Genomic DNA, 14,840 nt, shown 5'->3' on the forward strand with positions numbered 1-14,840 from the left:
CGGAATCTAAAACTGGACACACAGGAGAGGTTCAAATCGTAGAAAGTGAGAGTGTCAGTCCTCTTGTACTTAAGTCGGCATTGTGCCTTTTGTATTAAATTCGGATGCAATTTCTGTGCTTCATCGTCAATAAGAAGGTGCAAGGTATACAGTAAACCTGAAGTGAAGCATCGGAATCTAAAACTGGACTCACAGGGGAGGTTCAAATCGTAGAAAGTAAGAGTGTCAGTCCTCTTGTACTTAAGTCGGCATTGTGCCTTTTGCATTAAATTCGGATGCAATTTCTGTGTTTCATCGTCAATAAGATGGTCCAAGGGATACAGTAAACCTGAAGTGAAGCATCGGAACCTAAAACTGGACTCACAGGAGAGGTTCAAATCGTAGAAAGTGAGAGTGTCAGTCCTCTTGTACATAAGTCTGCATTGTGCCTTTTGTATTAAATTCGGATGCATTTTCTGTGTTTCATCGTCAATAAGAAGGTGCAAGGTATACAGTAAACCAGAAGTGAAGCATCGGAATCTAATACTGGATTCACAGGAGAGGTTCAAATCATAGAAAGTGAGAGTGTCAGTCCTTATTTACTTCAGTCGGCATTGTGCCTTTTGTATTAAATTCGGGTGCAATTTCTGTGTTTCATCGTCAATAAGAAGGTCCAAGGGATACAGTAAACCTGAAGTGAAGCATCAGAATCTAAAACTGGACTCACAGGAGAGGTTCGAATCGTAGAAGGTGAGAGTGTCAGTCCTCTCGTACTTAAGTCGGCATTGTGCCTTTTGTATTATATTCGGATGCAATTTCTGTGTTTCATCGTCAATAGGAAGGTCCAAGGGATACAGTAAACCTGAAGTGAATCATCCGAATCTAAAACTAGACTCACAGGAAAGGTTCAAATCGTAGAAAGTGAGAGTGTCAGTTCTCCTGTATTTAAGTCGGCATTTTGCCTTTTGTATTAAATTCTGATGCAATTTCTGTGTTTCATCGTCAATAAGAAGGTACAAGGTATACAGTAAACCTGTAGTGAAGCATCGGAATCTAAAACTGGACTCGCCGGAGAGGTTCAAATCATAGAAAGTTAGAATGTCAGTCCTGTTGTACTTAAGTCGGCATTGTGCCTTTTGTATTAATTTCGGATGCAATTTCTGTGTTTCATCGTCAATAAGAAGGTCCAAGGGATACAGTAATCCTGAAGTGAAGCATCGGAATCTAAAACTGGACTCACAGGAGAGGTTTAAATCGTAGGAAGTGAGAGTGTCAGTCCTCTTGTACTTAAATCGGTAATGTGCTTTTTGTATTAAATTCGGATACAATTTCTGTGTTTCATCGTCAATAAGAAAGTTCAAGGTACACAGTAAACCCGAAGTGAAGCATCGAAATCTAAAACTGGACTCACAGGAGAGGTTCAAATCGTAGAGAGTGAGAAAGTCAGTCCTCTTGTACTTAAGTCGGCATTCTGCCTTTTGTATTAAATTCGGATGCAATTTCTGTGTATCATCGTTAATAAGAAGGTGCAAGGTATAAAGTAAACCTGAAGTGAAGCATCGGAATCTATAACAGGACTCACAGGAGAGGTTCAAATCATAGAAAGTGAGAGTGTCAGTCCTCTTGTACTTAAGTCGGCATTGTGCCTTTTGTTTTAAATTCGGATGCAATTTCTGTGTTTCATCGTCAATAAGAAGGTCCTAGCGATACATTAAACCAGAAGTGAAGCATCGGAATCAAAAACTGGACTCACAGGAGAGGTTCAAATCATAGAAAGCTAGAGTGTCAGTCCTGTTGTACTTAAGTCGACATTGTGCCGTTTGTATTAAATTCGGATTCAATTTCTGTGTTCACATCGTCAATAAGAATGTCCAAGGGATACAGTAAATCTGAAGTGAAGGATCGGAATCTAAAACTGGAATAACAGGAGATTTTCAAATCACAGAAACAGAGAGTATTGCTCCTCTTTTACTGAAGTCGGCATTGTGCCTTTTACTTTTGTATTAAATTCGGATGCAATTTCTGTTTTCATCGTCAATAAGATGGTGCAAGGAATACAGTAAACCCGAAGTGAAGCATCGGAATCTAAAACTGGACTCTCAGGAGAGGTTCAAATCATAGAAAGTAGAGAGTGTCAGTCCTCTTGTACTTAAGTCGGCATTGTGCCTTTTGTATTAAATTCGGATGCAAACTCTGTGTTTCATCGGCTATAAGAAGGTACAAGGGATACAGTAAACCCGAAGTGAAGCATTGGAATCTAAAACTTGACTCACAGGAGAGGCTCAAATCATAGGCAGTGAGAGTGTCAGTCCTCTTGTACTTAGGTCGACTTTGTGCCTTTTCTATTGAATTGGGATGCAATTTCTGTGTATCATCGGCAATAAGAAGGTCCAAGGGATACAGTAAACCTGAAGAGAAGAATCGGAATCTAAAACTGGACTCACAGGAGAGGTTCACATCATAGAAAGTGAGAGTGTCAGTCCTCTTTTACTTAAGTCTGCATCGTGCCTTTTGTATTAAATTCGGACGCAATTTCTGTGTTTCATCGTCAATAAGATGGTCCAAGGTATACAGTAAACCTGAAGTGAAGCATCGGAATCTAAAACTGGACTCTCAGGAGAGGTTCAAATCATAGAAAGTTGAGAGTGTCAGTCCTCTCTTACTTAAGTCGGCATTGTGCCTTTTGTGTTAATTTCGGATGCAATTTCTGTGTTTCATCGTCAATAAGAAGATCCAAGTAATACAGTAAACCTGAAGTGAAACATCGGAATCTAAAACTGGACTCACAGGAGATTTTCAAATCATAAAAGTGAGAGTGTCAGTCCTCTTGTACAAAAGTCGGCATTGTGCCTTTTGTATTAAATTCTGATGCAATTTCTGTATATCATCGTCAATATAAAGGTGCAAGGTATACAGTAGAACTGAAGTGAAGCATCGGAATCAAAACTGGACTCACAGGAGAGGTTCAAATCATAGAAAGTTAGAGTGTCAGTCCTCTTATACTTAAGGCGGCATTGTGCCTTTTCAATTTAATTCCGATGCAATTTCTGTGTTTCATCATCAAAAAGAAGGTGCAAGGTATACAGTAAACCTGATGTGAAGCATCGTAATCTAAAACTGGACTCACAGGGAAGGTTCAAATCACAGAAAGTGAGAGTGTCAGTCCTCTTTTACTAAAGTCGGCATTGTGCCTTTTATTTTTGTATTAAATTCGGATGCAATTTCTGTTTTCATCGTCAATAAGAAGGTGCAAGGTATACAGTAAACCTGAAGTGAAGCATCGAAATCTGAAACTGGAATCACAGGAGATTTTCAAATCATAGAAAGAGAGAGTGTCAGTCCTCTTGTACTTAAGTCGGCATTGTGCCATTTGTATTAAATTCGGATGCAAACTCTGTGTTTCATCATCAATAAGAAGGTCCAAGAGATACAGTAATCTTGAAGTGAAGCATCGGAATCTAAAACTGGACTCACAGGAGAAGTTCAAATCATAGAAAGTTAGAGTGTCAGTCCTCTTGTACTTAAGTCGGCATTGTGCCTTTTGTATTAAATTCGGATGCAAACTTTGTGTTTCATCGTCAATAAGAAGGGGCAAGGTATACAGTAAACCTGAAGTGAAGCATCGGAATCTAAAACTGGACTCACAGGAGAGATTCAATTCATAGAAAGTTAGAGTGTCAGTCCTCATGTCCGTAAGTCGGCATTCTGAATATTGTATTACATTCGGCTGCAATTTCTGTGTTTCATCGTCAATAAGAAGGTCCAAGGGATGCAGTAAACCTGAAGTGAAGCATCGGAATCTAAAACTGGACTCACAGGAGAGGTTCAAATCATAGAAACTGAGAGTGTCAGTCCTCAGGTTCTTAAGTCGGCATTGTTAATCTTGTATTACATTCGGATGCAATTTCTGTGTTCCATCGTCAGTACAAAGGTCCGAGGGTTACAGTAAACCAGAAGCGAAGCATCGGAATCTAAAACTGGACTCACAGGAGAGGTTCAAATCATAGAAAGTTAGAGTGTCAGTCCTGTTGTACTTATGTCGGCATTGTGCCTTTTGTAATAAATTCGGATGCAATTTTTGTGTTTCATCGTCAATAAGAAGGTCCAAGGTATACAGTAAACCTGAAGTGAAGCATCGGAATCTAAAACTGATCTCACAGAAGAGGTTGAAATCATAGAAAGTTAGAGGGTCAGTCCCCTTGTATTTAAGTCGGCATTTTGCCTTTTGTATTAAATTCGGATGCAATTTCTGTGTTTCACCGTCAATAAGAAAGTGCAAGGTATACAGTAAACTTGAACTGAAGCATCGGAATCTAAAACTGGACTCACAGGAGAGGTTCAAATAGTAGAAAGTGAGACTGTTTGTCCTCTTGTACTTAAGTCGGCATTGTGCCTTTTGTATTAAATTCGGATTCAATTTCTGCGTTTAATCGTCAATAAGAAGGTGGAAGGTATACAGTAAACCTGAAGTGAAGCATCGGACTCAAAAACTGGAGTCACAGGAGAGGTTCAAATCGTTGAAAGTGAAAGTGTCAGTCCTCTTGTACTAAAGTCGGCATTGTGCATTTTGTATTAAATTTTGATGCAATATCTGTGTTTCATTGTCAATAAGAAGGTGCAAGGTATACAGTGAACCTGAAGTGAAGCATCGGAATATAAAACTGGACTAACAGGCGAAGTTCAAATCATAGAAAGTGAGAGTTTCAGTCCTCTTGTTCTTCAGTCGGCATTGTGCTTTTTGTATTAAATTCGGATGCATTTTCTGTGTTTCATCGTCAATAAGAAGGTGCAAGGTATACACAAAACCTGAAGTGAAGCATCGGAATCTAAAACTGGACTCACAGGTGAGGTTCAAATCGTAGAAAGTGAGAGTGTCAGTCCTCTTGAACTTAAGTCGGCAATGTGCCTTTTGCATTCATTTCGGATGCAATTTCTGTGTTTCATCGTCAAAAAGAAAGTGCAAGGTATACAGTAATCTTGAAGTGAAGCATCGGAATCTAAAACTGGATTCACAGGAGAGGTTCAAATCGTAGAAAGTGAGAGTGTCAGTCCTCTTGTACTTAAGTCGGCATTGTGCCTTTTGTATTAAATTCGGATGCAATTTCTGTGTTTCATCGTCAATAAGAAGGTGCAAGGTATATAGTAATCTTGAAATTGAAGCATCGGAATGTAAAACTGGGCCCACAGGAGAGGTTCAAATCATAGAAAGTAAGAGTTTCAGCTCTCTTGTACTTAAGTCGGCATTGTGCCTTTTGTATTAAATTCGGATGCAATTTCTGTGTTTCATCGTCTATAAGAAGGTGCTAGGTATACAGTAATCTTGATGTGAAGCATCGGAATCTAAAATTGGACTCACAGGAGAGGTTCAAATCGTAGAAAGTGAGAGTGTCAGTACTCATGTACTTAAGTCTGCATTGTGCCATTTGTATTAAATTCGGATGCAATTTCTGTGTTTCATCGTCAATAAGACGGTGCAAGGTATACAGTATACCAGAAGTGAAGCATCGGAATCTAAAACTGGACTCACAGGGGAGGTTCAAATCATAGAAAGTGAGAGTGTCAGTCCTCTTGTACTTAAGTCGGCATTGTGCCATTTGTATTAAATTCGGATAATATTTCTGTGTTTCATCGTCAATAAGATGGTCAAAGGGATATAGTAAACCTGAAGTGAAGCATCGGAATCTAAAACTGGACTCACAGGAGATGTTCAAATCGTAGTAAGTGAGAGTGTCAGTCCTCTTGTACTTAAGTCGGCATTGTGCCTTTTGTATTAATTTCGGATGCATTTTCTGTGTTTCATCGTCAATAAGAAGGTGCAAGGTATACAGTAAACCTTAAGTGAAGCATCGGAATCTAAAACTGGACTCACAGGAGAGGTCGAATCATTGAAAATTAGAGTGTCAGTCCTCTTGTACTTAAGTCGGCATTGTGCCTTTTGTATTAAATTCGGATGCAATTTCTGTTTTTCATCGTCAATAAGAAGGCCCAAGGGATACAGTAAACCTGAAGTGAAGCATCGGAATCTAAAACTGGACTCACAGGAGAGGTTCAAATCGTAGAAAGTGAGAGTGTCAGTCCTCTTGTACTTAAGTCGGCATTGTGCCTTTTGTATTAAATTCGGATGCAATTTCTGTGCTTCATCGTCAATAAGAAGGTGCAAGGTATACAGTAAACCTGAAGTGAAGCATCGGAATCTAAAACTGGACTCACAGGGGAGGTTCAAATCGTAGAAAGTAAGAGTGTCAGTCCTCTTGTACTTAAGTCGGCATTGTGCCTTTTGCATTAAATTCGGATGCAATTTCTGTGTTTCATCGTCAATAAGATGGTCCAAGGGATACAGTAAACCTGAAGTGAAGCATCGGAATCTAAAACTGGACTCACAGGAGAGGTTCAAATCGTAGAAAGTGAGAGTGTCAGTCCTCTTGTACATAAGTCTGCATTGTGCCTTTTGTATTAAATTCGGATGCTTTTTCTGTGTTTCATCGTCAATAAGAAGGTGCAAGTTATACAGTAAACCAGAAGTGAAGCATCGGAATCTAATACTGGATTCACAGGAGAGGTTCAAATCATAGAAAGTGAGAGTGTCAGTCCTTATTTACTTCAGTCGGCATTGTGCCTTTTGTATTAAATTCGGATGCAATTTCTGTGTTTCATCGTCAACAAGAAGGTCCAAGGGATACAGTAAACCTGAAGTGAAGCATCAGAATCTAAAACTGGACTCACAGGAGAGGTTCGAATCGTAGAAGGTGAGAGTGTCAGTCCTCTTGTACTTAAGTCGGCATTGTGCCTTTTGTATTAAATTCGCATGCAATTTCTGTGTTTCATCGTCAATAGGAAGGTCCAAGGGATACAGTAAACCTGAAGTGATTCATCCGGATCTAAAACTAGACTCACAGGAAAGGTTCAAATCGTAGAAAGTGAGAGTGTCAGTTCTCCTGTATTTAAGTCGGCATTTTGCCTTTTGTATTAAATTCTGATGCAATTTCTGTGTTTCATCGTCAATAAGAAGGTACAAGGTATACAGTAAACCTGTAGTGAAGCATCGGAATCTAAAACTGGACTCGCCGGAGAGGTTCAAATCATAGAAAGTTAGAATGTCAGTCCTGTTGTACTTAAGTCGGCATTGTGCCTTTTGTATTAATTTCGGATGCAATTTCTGTGTTTCATCGTCAATAAGAAGGTCCAAGGGATACAGTAATCCTGAAGTGAAGCATCGGAATCTAAAACTGGACTCACAGGAGAGGTTTAAATCGTAGGAAGTGAGAGTGTCAGTCCTCTTGTACTTAAGTCGGCATTGTGTATTTTGTATTAATTTCGGATGCAATTTCTGTGATTCATCGTCAATAAGAAGGTGCAAGGTATACAGTAAACCTGAAGTGAAGCATCGGAATCTAATACTGGATTCACAAGAGAGGTTCAAATCATAGAAAGTGAGAGTGTCAGTCCTTATTTACTTAAGTCGGCATTGTGTCTTTGTATTAATTTCGGATGCAATTTCTGTGATTCATCGTCAATAAGAAGGTGCAAAGTATACAGTAAACCTGAAGTGAAGCATCGGATCTAAAACTGGACTCAAAGGAGAGGTTCTAATCGTAGAAAGTGAGAGTGTCAGTCCTCTTGTACTTAAATCGGTAATGTGCTTTTTGTATTAAATTCGGATACAATTTCTGTGTTTCATCGTCAATAAGAAAGTTCAAGGTACACAGTAAACCCGAAGTGAAGCATCGAAATCTAAAACTGGACTCACAGGAGAGGTTCAAATCGTAGAGAGTGAGAAAGTCAGTCCTCTTGTACTTAAGTCGGCATTCTGCCTTTTGTATTAAATTCGGATGCAATTTCTGTGTATCATCGTTAATAAGAAGGTGCAAGGTATAAAGTAAACCTGAAGTGAAGCATCGGAATCTATAACAGGACTCACAGGAGAGGTTCAAATCATAGAAAGTGAGAGTGTCAGTCCTCTTGTACTTAAGTCGGCATTGTGCCTTTTGTTTTAAATTCGGATGCAATTTCTGTGTTTCATCGTCAATAAGAAGGTCCTAGCGATACATTAAACCAGAAGTGAAGCATCGGAATCAAAAACTGGACTCACAGGAGAGGTTCAAATCATAGAAAGCTAGAGTGTCAGTCCTGTTGTACTTAAGTCGACATTGTGCCGTTTGTATTAAATTCGGATTCAATTTCTGTGTTCACATCGTCAATAAGAATGTCCAAGGGATACAGTAAATCTGAAGTGAAGGATCGGAATCTAAAACTGGAATAACAGGAGATTTTCAAATCACAGAAACAGAGAGTATTGCTCCTCTTTTACTGAAGTCGGCATTGTGCCTTTTACTTTTGTATTAAATTCGGATGCAATTTCTGTTTTCATCGTCAATAAGAAGGTGCAAGGAATACAGTAAACCCGAAGTGAAGCATCGGAATCTAAAACTGGACTCTCAGGAGAGGTTCAAATCATAGAAAGTAGAGAGTGTCAGTCCTCTTGTACTTAAGTCGGCATTGTGCCTTTTGTATTAAGTTCGGATGCAAACTCTGTGTTTCATCGGCTATAAGAAGGTACAAGGGATACAGTAAACCCGAAGTGAAGCATTGGAATCTAAAACTTGACTCACAGGAGAGGCTCAAATCATAGGCAGTGAGAGTGTCAGTCCTCTTGTACTTAGGTCGACTTTGTGCCTTTTCTATTGAATTGGGATGCAATTTCTGTGTATCATCGGCAATAAGAAGGTCCAAGGGATACAGTAAACCTGAAGAGAAGAATCGGAATCTAAAACTGGACTCACAGGAGAGGTTCACATCATAGAAAGTGAGAGTGTCAGTCCTCTTTTACTTAAGTCTGCATCGTGCCTTTTGTATTAAATTCGGACGCAATTTCTGTGTTTCATCGTCAATAAGATGGTCCAAGGTATACAGTAAACCTGAAGTGAAGCATCGGAATCTAAAACTGGACTCTCAGGAGAGGTTCAAATCATAGAAAGTTGAGAGTGTCAGTCCTCTCTTACTTAAGTCGGCATTGTGCCTTTTGTGTTAATTTCGGATGCAATTTCTGTGTTTCATCGTCAATAAGAAGATCCAAGTAATACAGTAAACCTGAAGTGAAACATCGGAATCTAAAACTGGACTCACAGGAGATTTTCAAATCATAAAAGTGAGAGTGTCAGTCCTCTTGTACAAAAGTCGGCATTGTGCCTTTTGTATTAAATTCTGATGCAATTTCTGTATATCATCGTCAATATAAAGGTGCAAGGTATACAGTAGAACTGAAGTGAAGCATCGGAATCAAAACTGGACTCACAGGAGAGGTTCAAATCATAGAAAGTTAGAGTGTCAGTCCTCTTATACTTAAGGCGGCATTGTGCCTTTTCAATTTAATTCCGATGCAATTTCTGTGTTTCATCATCAAAAAGAAGGTGCAAGGTATACAGTAAACCTGATGTGAAGCATCGTAATCTAAAACTGGACTCACAGGGAAGGTTCAAATCACAGAAAGTGAGAGTGTCAGTCCTCTTTTACTAAAGTCGGCATTGTGCCTTTTATTTTTGTATTAAATTCGGATGCAATTTCTGTTTTCATCGTCAATAAGAAGGTGCAAGGTATACAGTAAACCTGAAGTGAAGCATCGAAATCTGAAACTGGAATCACAGGAGATTTTCAAATCATAGAAAGAGAGAGTGTCAGTCCTCTTGTACTTAAGTCGGCATTGTGCCTTTTGTATTAAATTCGGATGCAAACTTTGTGTTTCATCGTCAATAAGAAGGGGCAAGGTATACAGTAAACCTGAAGTGAAGCATCGGAATCTAAAACTGGACTCACAGGAGAGATTCAATTCATAGAAAGTTAGAGTGTCAGTCCTCATGTCCGTAAGTCGGCATTCTGAATATTGTATTACATTCGGCTGCAATTTCTGTGTTTCATCGTCAATAAGAAGGTCCAAGGGATGCAGTAAACCTGAAGTGAAGCATCGGAATCTAAAACTGGACTCACAGGAGAGGTTCAAATCATAGAAACTGAGAGTGTCAGTCCTCAGGTTCTTAAGTCGGCATTGTTAATTTTGTATTACATTCGGATGCAATTTCTGTGTTCCATCGTCAGTACAAAGGTCCGAGGGTTACAGTAAACCAGAAGCGAAGCATCGGAATCTAAAACTGGACTCACAGGAGAGGTTCAAATCATAGAAAGTTAGAGTGTCAGTCCTGTTGTACTTATGTCGGCATTGTGCCTTTTGTAATAAATTCGGATGCAATTTTTGTGTTTCATCGTCAATAAGAAGGTCCAAGGTATACAGTAAACCTGAAGTGAAGCATCGGAATCTAAAACTGATCTCACAGAAGAGGTTGAAATCATAGAAAGTTAGAGGGTCAGTCCCCTTGTATTTAAGTCGGCATTTTGCCTTTTGTATTAAATTCGGATGCAATTTCTGTGTTTCACCGTCAATAAGAAGGTGCAAGGTATACAGTAAACTTGAACTGAAGCATCGGAATCTAAAACTGGACTCACAGGAGAGGTTCAATTAGTAGAAAGTGAGACTGTTTGTCCTCTTGTACTTAAGTCGGCATTGTGCCTTTTGTATTAAATTCGGATTCAATTTCTGCGTTTAATCGTCAATAAGAAGGTGGAAGGTATACAGTAAACCTGAAGTGAAGCATCGGACTCAAAAACTGGAGTCACAGGAGAGGTTCAAATCGTTGAAAGTGAAAGTGTCAGTCCTCTTGTACTAAAGTCGGCATTGTGCATTTTGTATTAAATTTTGATGCAATATCTGTGTTTCATTGTCAATAAGAAGGTGCAAGGTATACAGTGAACCTGAAGTGAAGCATCGGAATATAAAACTGGACTAACAGGCGAAGTTCAAATCATAGAAAGTGAGAGTTTCAGTCCTCTTGTTCTTCAGTCGGCATTGTGCTTTTTGTATTAAATTCGGATGCATTTTCTGTGTTTCATCGTCAATAAGAAGGTGCAAGGTATACACAAAACCTGAAGTGAAGCATCGGAATCTAAAACTGGACTCACAGGTGAGGTTCAAATCGTAGAAAGTGAGAGTGTCAGTCCTCTTGAACTTAAGTCGGCAATGTGCCTTTTGCATTCATTTCGGATGCAATTTCTGTGTTTCATCGTCAAAAAGAAAGTGCAAGGTATACAGTAATCTTGAAGTGAAGCATCGGAATCTAAAACTGGATTCACAGGAGAGGTTCAAATCGTAGAAAGTGAGAGTGTCAGTCCTCTTGTACTTAAGTCGGCATTGTGCCTTTTGTATTAAATTCGGATGCAATTTCTGTGTTTCATCGTCAATAAGAAGGTGCAAGGTATATAGTAATCTTGAAATTGAAGCATCGGAATGTAAAACTGGGCCCACAGGAGAGGTTCAAATCATAGAAAGTAAGAGTTTCAGCTCTCTTGTACTTAAGTCGGCATTGTGCCTTTTGTATTAAATTCGGATGCAATTTCTGTGTTTCATCGTCTATAAGAAGGTGCTAGGTATACAGTAATCTTGATGTGAAGCATCGGAATCTAAAATTGGACTCACAGGAGAGGTTCAAATCGTAGAAAGTGAGAGTGTCAGTACTCATGTACTTAAGTCTGCATTGTGCCATTTGTATTAAATTCGGATGCAATTTCTGTGTTTCATCGTCAATAAGACGGTGCAAGGTATACAGTATACCAGAAGTGAAGCATCGGAATCTAAAACTGGACTCACAGGGGAGGTTCAAATCATAGAAAGTGAGAGTGTCAGTCCTCTTGTACTTAAGTCGGCATTGTGCCATTTGTATTAAATTCGGATAATATTTCTGTGTTTCATCGTCAATAAGATGGTCAAAGGGATATAGTAAACCTGAAGTGAAGCATCGGAATCTAAAACTGGACTCACAGGAGATGTTCAAATCGTAGTAAGTGAGAGTGTCAGTCCTCTTGTACTTAAGTCGGCATTGTGCCTTTTGTATTAATTTCGGATGCATTTTCTGTGTTTCATCGTCAATAAGAAGGTGCAAGGTATACAGTAAACCTTAAGTGAAGCATCGGAATCTAAAACTGGACTCACAGGAGAGGTCGAATCATTGAAAATTAGAGTGTCAGTCCTCCTGTACTTAAGTCGGCATTGTGCCTTTTGTATTAAATTCGGATGCAATTTCTGTTTTTCATCGTCAATAAGAAGGCCCAAGGGATACAGTAAACCTGAAGTGAAGCATCGGAATCTAAAACTGGACTCACAGGAGAGGTTCAAATCGTAGAAAGTGAGAGTGTCAGTCCTCTTGTACTTAAGTCGGCATTGTGCCTTTTGTATTAAATTCGGATGCAATTTCTGTGCTTCATCGTCAATAAGAAGGTGCAAGGTATACAGTAAACCTGAAGTGAAGCATCGGAATCTAAAACTGGACTCACAGGGGAGGTTCAAATCGTAGAAAGTAAGAGTGTCAGTCCTCTTGTACTTAAGTCGGCATTGTGCCTTTTGCATTAAATTCGGATGCAATTTCTGTGTTTCATCGTCAATAAGATGGTCCAAGGGATACAGTAAACCTGAAGTGAAGCATCGGAATCTAAAACTGGACTCACAGGAGAGGTTCAAATCGTAGAAAGTGAGAGTGTCAGTCCTCTTGTACATAAGTCTGCATTGTGCCTTTTGTATTAAATTCGGATGCTTTTTCTGTGTTTCATCGTCAATAAGAAGGTGCAAGTTATACAGTAAACCAGAAGTGAAGCATCGGAATCTAATACTGGATTCACAGGAGAGGTTCAAATCATAGAAAGTGAGAGTGTCAGTCCTTATTTACTTCAGTCGGCATTGTGCCTTTTGTATTAAATTCGGATGCAATTTCTGTGTTTCATCGTCAACAAGAAGGTCCAAGGGATACAGTAAACCTGAAGTGAAGCATCAGAATCTAAAACTGGACTCACAGGAGAGGTTCGAATCGTAGAAGGTGAGAGTGTCAGTCCTCTTGTACTTAAGTCGGCATTGTGCCTTTTGTATTAAATTCGCATGCAATTTCTGTGTTTCATCGTCAATAGGAAGGTCCAAGGGATACAGTAAACCTGAAGTGATTCATCCGGATCTAAAACTAGACTCACAGGAAAGGTTCAAATCGTAGAAAGTGAGAGTGTCAGTTCTCCTGTATTTAAGTCGGCATTTTGCCTTTTGTATTAAATTCTGATGCAATTTCTGTGTTTCATCGTCAATAAGAAGGTACAAGGTATACAGTAAACCTGAAGTGAAGCATCGGAATCTAAAACTGGACTCGCAGGAGAGGTTCAAATCATAGAAAGTTAGAGTGTCAGTCCTGTTGTACTTAAGTCGGCATTGTGCCTTTTGTATTAATTTCGGATGCAATTTCTGTGTTTCATCGTCAATAAGAAGGTCCAAGGGATACAGTAAACCTGAAGTGAAGCATCGGAATCTAAAACTGGACTCACAGGAGAGGTTTAAATCGTAGGAAGTGAGAGTGTCAGTCCTCTTGTACTTAAGTCGGCATTGTGTATTTTGTATTAATTTCGGATGCAATTTCTGTGATTCTTCGTCAATAAGAAGGTGCAAGGTATACAGTAAACCTGAAGTGAAGCATCGGAATCTAATACTGGATTCACAAGAGAGGTTCAAATCATAGAAAGTGAGAGTGTCAGTCGTTATTTACTTAAGTCGGCATTGTGTCTTTGTATTAATTTCGGATGCAATTTCTGTGATTCATCGTCAATAAGAAGGTGCAAAGTATACAGTAAACCTGAAGTGAAGCATCGGATCTAAAACTGGACTCAAAGGAGAGGTTCTAATCGTAGAAAGTGAGAGTGTCAGTCCTCTTGTACTTAAATCGGCATTGTGCCTTTTGTACTTAATTCGGATGCAATTTCTGTTTTTCGTCGTCAATAAGATGGTGCAAGGTATACAGTAAACCTGAAGTGAAGCATCGTAATCTAAAACTGGGCTCGCAGGAGAGGTTCAAATCATAGAAAGTGAGAGTGTCAGCCCTCTTGTACTTAAGTCGGCATTGTGACTTTTGTATTTAATTCGGATGCAATTTCTGTGTTTCATCGTCAATAAGAAGGTGCAAGGTATACAGTAAACCTGATGTGAAGCATCGGAATCTAAAACTGGACTCACAGGAGAGGTTCAAATCGTAGAAAGTGAGAGTGTCAGTCCTCTTTTACTTAAGTCGGCTTGTGCCTTTTGTGTTAAATTCGGATGCAAATGCTGTGTTTCATTTTCAATCAGTAGGTGCAAGGTATACAGTAAACCTGAAGTGAAGCATCGGAATCTAAAACTGGACTCACAGGAGACGTTCAAATCGTAGAAGGTGAGAGTGTCAGTCCTCTTGTACTTAAGTCGGCAATGTGCTTTTTGTATTAAATTCGGATACAATTTCTGTGTTTCATCGTCAATAAGAAAGTTCAAGGTACACAGTAAACCCGAAGTGAAGCATCGAAATCTAAAACTGGACTCACAGGAGAGGTTCAAATCGTAGAGAGTGAGAAAGTCAGTCCTCTTGTACTTAAGTCGGCATTCTGCCCTTTGTATTAAATTCGGATGCAATTTCTGTGTATCATCGTTAATAAGAAGGTGCAAGGTATAAAGTAAACCTGAAGTGAAGCATCGGTATCTATAACAGGACTCACAGGAGAGGTTCAAATCATAGAAAGTGAGAGTGTCAGTCCTCTTGTACTTAAGTCGGCATTGTGCCTTTTGTTTTAAATTCGGATGCAATTTCTGTGTTTCATCGTCAATAAGAAGGTCCTAGCGATACATTAAACCAGAAGTGAAGCATCGGAATCAAAAACTGGACTCACAGGAGAGGTTCAAATCATAGAAAGCTAGAGTGTCAGTCCTGTTGTACTTAAGTCGACATTGTGCCGTTTGTATTAAATTCGGATTCAATTTCTGT

This window comes from Schistocerca piceifrons, chromosome X (assembly GCF_021461385.2).
Source record: "Schistocerca piceifrons isolate TAMUIC-IGC-003096 chromosome X, iqSchPice1.1, whole genome shotgun sequence".
Taxonomy (NCBI): Eukaryota; Metazoa; Arthropoda; class Insecta; order Orthoptera; family Acrididae; genus Schistocerca; species Schistocerca piceifrons.